The sequence below is a fragment of the Octopus bimaculoides genome, chromosome 15 (assembly GCF_001194135.2).
Source record: "Octopus bimaculoides isolate UCB-OBI-ISO-001 chromosome 15, ASM119413v2, whole genome shotgun sequence".
NCBI lineage: Eukaryota > Metazoa > Mollusca > Cephalopoda > Octopoda > Octopodidae > Octopus > Octopus bimaculoides.
In genome coordinates, this window is record NC_068995.1 from 5,466,409 (window position 1) to 5,474,476 (window position 8,068).

Genomic DNA, 8,068 nt, shown 5'->3' on the forward strand with positions numbered 1-8,068 from the left:
AGAAGAAATACATTTCAAGACTTATCCTCTGGCTTTATACTGAGTGTTCCAAAAATATAGCGTCACACCATCACCGTTAACACCAACCACTGACTACTAATGCTGCAACCATCAGAACCATCGCCTCCTTCGCAATATCACCCCCCCACGCTCCCATTGTTACCAAAACCGCACCAGTACTATCATCAATACAATGATCTGTAGCTTCACCACGATCACCAACGCCGTCTTCACCACAACAACCAACGCACCCACAAATATAACTCGCCACCGTCAAGAGCAAAAAATAAAAAAAAATAAAAAATAAATTTCTTTAATACAACAACAAAAACGACAAAGTTCCAATTTTAGCAAGAAAAACAGTATTAAGACAAAATACACACACACATATATTTACATAAATATATGAATACATATATTTATGTAGATATGAATACCTATATATGTATCCATACATACACATATGCATATATATATATATATATATACAGGGTGCGGAAAGTATTTGAGGACATTGTGTCATTGCTGCAGTCTTTTTGCTAACTGTATAATCTTTGTTTCAGAAAATGATAATGGCGGACACTCGGTTTACTCAAGAAATGAAGATGCATGCTGTTTTTGTGGTTATAAAGGCTGAGCAGAGTGATTTAGAAATATCTCGAGTTTTTGAAAGTTGTCAGATCTTCCGTCTCCAAAGTTTGTAAGGAGCTAGAGACTGAAGACGTATCACCAGCATAAAAAGCATTCTAAAGGCTCTGAAATCATCAGAACACCTGAATTTATCCAGGAAGTTTAACAGATAGCAGTTTAGCAGTTTATGTTTTATAATTTCACATTATTGAGCTGTGGAGTCAGTGTTGCTCATTCAAAATGGTTTTGTGGTGTGTTGTACATCTATATGCATTGATATACCCTTTTACACGCCATTATCGAACCAAGAGTTTAACTACGTTCTGTCCATAGCACTTATATATATATATATATATATATATATATATATCAGCTTTAAATAGAGCTCAAAATTGATCCGTTGAAAATACTTTATTGCAACAACAATAACAATAATAATAACAAATAAATAAACCTATGTACATTTCGATAGAACATCCAGAATAAAGTATTTTCAACGGATCAATTTTGAGCTCTATTTAAAGTTGATATATATTCAAAAACTCAACTGTGAGTTTTTTGCTAAGATTGTTAACAGATACTATATTTTTTACCAAATATTTTGGTTAAAAAAAAATATATTTAATATATATATATATATATAGCTCCAAAATCAAATACATTCTGAGGATAAACACATATGCACAAGCATATAAATATTTATATATATTGATAAATAAACATATTTTTAAACGGAGTAAAAGAGATAGACAAAACCAAAGGAAGAATGTATAGTTTTAACTCTGCAGCTGTTTCTGGAAATCTGAATTACGTAATATTTTAATGTTCATAATAAGCAAAGCAACCAGTAAAATTATGCGAAGAGACTCATTCTAACACCTATACTTCATAGATGAGATGCTGTGCAGTTATTATTTTACATCCCAGATGTAGAAAAATTGTAGATGATCTTTGCACAGCATTCTACAAGGTTTTCACCCGAATCTCAATTACACATACACACACACACACACACACACACACACACACACACACACACACACATATATATATATATATATATATATATATAATCACAAACTCGCACACACACACACACACACACACACATACATATACCCCCCTCTCTCGCTCTCTCTCTCTCTCACAGACACACACATATATAAGCACGCACACGAATCCACGCATTTAAACACGCCTTAACTGCGTATGTATCACTGCACGACGTTGCCATTTAGTAAACATGCGTCCACATACGCCTGCATACCTTTGTGTGTGTTTGTGTGCATGTGAGTGAATGTGTGTGGATGTGAAAGTGTATGCTTATGTGTTTGGACTGCCTTGCTAATTGGTGTGTTAATTGGAAGGAAATGCTCTTAAGACATAGTCGTTGGTGTCTAGTTAGCAAAATAATTCTAATTATTTAATACAATTAATCCTCGAATCACAGAAATTCCAAACGGGAACGGTTTTCCGTGCCAAAAGTGCTCGCGCGCGCGCACGCACACACACACACACACACACACACACACACACACACACGCATTCATATTGTGGATGTACATCTCCATATATGAAGGTACAAGTGTGTTTGTGTATGTTTGTGTTTATATTATAAGGTGGTCCTTAATTTCCCATCTTGTTGCTTTCATTGATAAACGTGCGTTGTTTTTTTTTTCTTGAAGTATTTCCCAATAATGAGCATCTTTAATGAGGCGTTTATAAACAAAAAAACATCTCTCCTACTTTGCTGATTCCAGTGAAGTTCGTGTATTCACACGTCATCATCATCATCATCATCATCATCATCATCATCATTAACGTCATCTTTAATGTTGCTATTATTTGAAATTTTATTCCTGCTTATATTATTTCTATTAGTTTAATTAATGTTGATTTTGTTGCTCTTGTTAATGTTGTAATTGCTTCGGTGGTTGTTTTAAATACCAAGTAGACAGTGGAGTGGAAGAAATGCTGTTGGTGAATGTGTTCCGCAGGAAATTACCTTGAAAGATTTTAATTGCCTATATTTAACGTCCTGATTTCAAATCTCACCGGTCTCAACGAATGTCTTTTTGTCTTTGGGAATTTGCCTGATTTGCTGTTTACTTCTTTCCTTCAATTCTTAAAATGCGTTTCCTCCTTACCATTCAATCGACTATTTTGTTTTGTATAAAGAGATGTACGAGAACCACCTGTCTACACATGAAGATGAAGAATTTCAATCATTATCCTTGTCCACAGCCAGCTCAGAGTTTTTTTTTCTTTTATCCTTTTGCATAACTCGGACATATGAACCAGTGCGTGTGTCTAACTTCACAACTGAGCGTGATTTTATTCTTCTTTTACAGATTTCAGCTTCAATATTATCATAGTTAAACGATAACGATTTTGCACAGAACTTTTTCTTCAAGTCGATCGTATTTTCTTTAAATATTAAAAGCCATCTTAAATTAGTATGTCCCGAAAGTATTTTGACACGTTCCAGTAGTAACCTGACACCGTTTTGATCTCCTGACAGTGTTCATATCCTGTATTTCAATATTGGTTCCCATGTTATTTCTATGGTATTTTACAAGATTCTACTGTTTGTTTAGATTCCGTTTACTTGCAAATAAAATATTTACAAGGAATATCTAAATGTTTATGTTTATAGCATTTATTATTTGAAACTGTGGTTCTGTCTAAAGTATCAAGCGCGTGTGAGTGTGTTTGTGTGTTAGGGTAGTGTTTGTTGGTGAATGCCGGCGCACTTTAGTAGAAGAATAGTTAGAAGTGTCACTTTGCAACTCTTAGTTTCCAGATTCGGTCTCACAATCTAAGATATTGAATAAATGCATTTGTACAATAGTGTATGAGAAACTTTCTAACTTATATTGAGACAACGTAAACGATACTGAAGCTCTTCAAAATGACTGCAGATGTTGCATTGTCCATGAGGAATACACTAAACGTACAGAGGTCTAGTATATAACTGAATTAGCTAACCACTTAACAGAGTAAACTACGTTCAAATTTCGTTGAGATCAACTTTGTTTATACATGTAAGATTACCTACTCATTTACATAACACACATTGATTATCGATTACACACATCCTAGCCTAGTTGTTGAGTATCTAAAAGAAAAATCTCAAGAAAGACATAAGTTGTAATACATGTATAGGGACTGTGTTGCTGCTCCATACGCAATTATTTTATATTACATCCAACTTATTACCATTATTTCACATAACAATTCGTTAAAACTACTGGTTCTTAGACATGACCCAAACTCACCTTGCTGCCTCTTCTCATTGCAGACTACAGAGAATATCAGCCTCCTTTATATTTATGTAAAAGGCCACCACCATTCAAATCAAGTTCAATGACTTACCGAAAACAGAAATTTATTTTTTAAAGAGAAGTAAAATGGCGCATGTGTGACACTGAGTTCTTCAACACATCTTCCGATGAAAACAGCCTTTCACGGCGAGTAATGCGAGATGTTTGATGATACTGTGATAATTTTAAACATCTTGACAATATTTTCGCGTTAACAAGTCAAGTCAATGTCTTTACGGTTGAAATTCTAAATTTGCTAAATGCGCGCCTTCTAGATACTTATAAATCAGTCTGCGTTTTCTCTGCCCTTTAACTCCAAAATGAAAACTAACCTGAATGCCAGCACTAATGCATTTCCCAGGCTAACAGCACATTTAACCCTTGGGTGGTTTTGTTTTAGTAAATTCCTTGAGAAATATTCCAGCCAATGTCCATTTTTATCACTGTCAAGGGTGTTTGCTTTGCAAAGATTGAGTTGTAGAAGTTCAGGAAGGCCATCGACTGTATTGATGTAAATCAGCTGTTCTCAACCAATTTTCTTTTTTACTTATGGAAACTCTTTGATTACAATTTTTCTCTGGTGGACACTCATGGCTTCTCGATGTATAAAGGATATAGTTTTCTCGATACTACAGTGAAAATTCCCATTTTGTTTTTCAAGCATTAACTTGTGCATGTTGAACGTTAGCAAAAGAAATCTGGCTGGTTCTTCCGATAAATACATCTAAAACAAATTTTTTTTTCATGAAACCTTAATATACTGTTTGGATTGTCTGGACCCCAAAAAATCTAATATGGACACCGGTTGAAAAGCACTGATCTCAGCAGACGGTAAAGAAGGGGCTACGTATGTGGCTGATGAACTCTGTCCCTTATATGTTGGAAAGCTTAAAACCTACGTAAAAAAAAAAAGAAACAATCTTCCTGTGAACAGTTTGAAATCAGAACTGCTAGTTTTATGCTTATATTACAGGTTACGTTCTATGGTTGCGGGAAGGCACACCACCCAACATTAAATATATCATGCATGGATAAGAGAAACCAGTGGTGTGTGTGTGTGTGTGTGTGTGTGTGTTGGTGTGTGTGTGTGTGTGTGTGTGTGTGTGTGTATGTGTGTGTGTATGTGTGTGTTTCTAAAGTGTTTCCACTATAATAAAATATTAACAGTTTGAAGAATTTGAAACAAAAATACCTTAATCACACTATAAATCGACAAGAAAATGTTTTAATATTTCAAATGTATATGTATATACATAGCATACACACACATACATACATACATACATAATGTACATACTATATATATGTCTACATATGCAAACATTCATTTATGTATCTGTGAATGAATACATCTGTATATACTGTACGGCAAACGAAACATATGCACGAATGAACGCATATACATACATACACACACATATAACTATATATATATATATATATAACTATATATATATATATATATATATATGCACTCTTATATTCAATAACATCTTCTGTGAGAGATCGAAGTTATTCTAGCTTGAAATGGAAATCTTGGAATGGAACAGTTGAGAAAGCAAATGAGTATTCAATTACACACATTTACACACACTGATCTACAAAGATTCTCGCACATACCCTGATACGCATACACCCACGTACAGACACATACACACATTGATGTACACACACATACATTCAGAAGCATATTCAGTGGTCTCTACACAAACGCACACACTGGCCTACCCAGCCTTACGCATTTGCACAGACGCATACACGCGCAAGCACACTTATCTACACCCACTCCAGCATATACATTGGTATGTACACACCAGAATACAAGTACACAGACATTCACACATACTCAGATACAGTGAGCTACGCCTCCTCCTCACATATACAGTCATCTGTGCGCACACAAGCTCTCGCTCTCTCTCTCACACGTATATACCTATATAGAAAGATGCTCCCTTATTAAAAAATATTCTTTTTTTAATCTAGGCACAAGGCCCGAAATTTTGGGGGAGGGGCCAGTCGATTAGAAAGACCCAGTACGCAACTGGTACTTAGTTTATCGAGCTCGAAAGGATGAAAGGCAAAGTCGACCTCGGCGGAATTTGAACTCAGAGCGTAGCGACGAGCGAAATACAGCTAAGCATTTCACCCGGCGTGCTGCCAGCTCGCCGCCTGAGACCCACATTTATATACATAATCACATGGTCATATATTAATCACGTGAACCAGCATACCCGTATAACTTTTGAAGAGACACACCTCACAAATGTATATACAGAAAAATCTTCATGAACCAGTGTGGGAATCCCTATGTGGCTTTTCGTTCTACAAGAAATTGTAGTCAATACTCCTTCATATCACATCATACCATCTTAGGATGCAAGACATGATGGATAGTACGGTCCTGGGCTTCCTGCATATGACAAAAGATGGGATGGGCACGGTTGGAAAGCTATCTATGACTAAACAGTAATAGATCAATAATGTTGGATTGGATTGGATTGCCCATGTTCAGTACTCTGCAGTAACGAGGACCTGAGCGTGCTTTCGCTGAGTCTGATGTGGAAACTGAACTTCAGCTTCAGATCATACTGGTCTGATGAACCTATTCTGCCATATTGGCTCGACATAGCATGGCAGAGGATTGAATTTTTTTTATACTCAGACCCTGAAGTAGTTAACTCGATTACCTCGACCCCAATACTTAACGGGCACTTTTTTTATCGACCCCGAAATGATGAAAGTGAAAGACTGATTTTGAACTCAGAACGTAACGGCAGACGAAATACCGCTAAGCATTTCGCCCGGCGTGCTAACGATTCTGCCAGGCGAAATACCGCTAAGCATTTTGTATGACCTGCTAACGGTTCTACCAGCTCACCGCCTATACAGATATTGGTTTAAAATTTTAGCACAAGACCAGCAATTTAAAGAGGTTTAGGTTTGGATTAACACCAGTTGAACACTGGTACGTATTTTATCGAGACCGAAAGCGATGAAAAACGAAGTCGACCTCGGCGGAATAATAAAAAAGAATAATAATAATAATAATCCTTTCTACTAAAGGAACAAGGCCTGAAATTTTGGGGGAAGTGTCTAGTAGATTAAATCGACCCCTCCCCAGTGTTTCACTGGTACTTAATTTTGTTTACCTCGAAAGGTTGAATGGCAAAGTCGATCTTGGCGGAATTTGAACTCGGAATGTAAGGACGGATGAAATATACCACAAAGCATTTTGCCTGACCTGCTAACGGTTCTGCTAGCTCAACGCCTTTACAAATATTAGAAAGGGAAATTTCTCCTCTCGAGTTGTTATCCCTTTTTCCAACAATTAAAACTTAACCTATATTTATTCCTTTTAAAATGGAATGGTAATTAGATGTTACATTACTTAACGGATAAACCACTTAATCCATTTAAACTGGTTTAAGATGTGCTATATCGATCAATTTGCTCTTCATATTTCAATCATCTCCAGACGCCTTCAGTAGTAATCATTGGTGTTGGTCAGCTAGATTCAGAGTGGGGTATAATATAATGAACACATCGGTTTTAGAACACAAAGTTACTGTCACAGATAGACGGACGCCATTTTGACACACGATCGGAATGATACAGCGAAAATTGATTTGATTTTATGAGTATGAGACAAAAATCATTAATCATTAATCACATTAGTAACATTGGAAGGAATGGGAGGTGGAAAGTGGAAGTTTAAAGATTCGGACAAAGTGGCTTTGACAAAGTAGTCTCGAAATATAATAATGATCGTCGCAAGTGAAAATCAAGCGAATAGGTTAAAGTTGGAGATAGGAAGTCTGTGTGGCTGCACACGTTTAATTACACACACACACACACACACACACACACACACACACACACAAATGGATGCATGTACATATATCTTTTCCTTTATCGGTTACATTCTCTACCTTTCTCTTTGATCTTACCATTCATTTCTCTGTCTCCGGCTTTCCTTCTCTCTCTATTTACCTCTCCATCGATTCACTTCTATTTACCTCTGTATCAACTTACCTCTATCTATCTATCTATTTTCCTCTGACCTCTCCCATTGACTATCAGTTCCCGTCTCACATTTTTTATTCAATTTCCTCCCT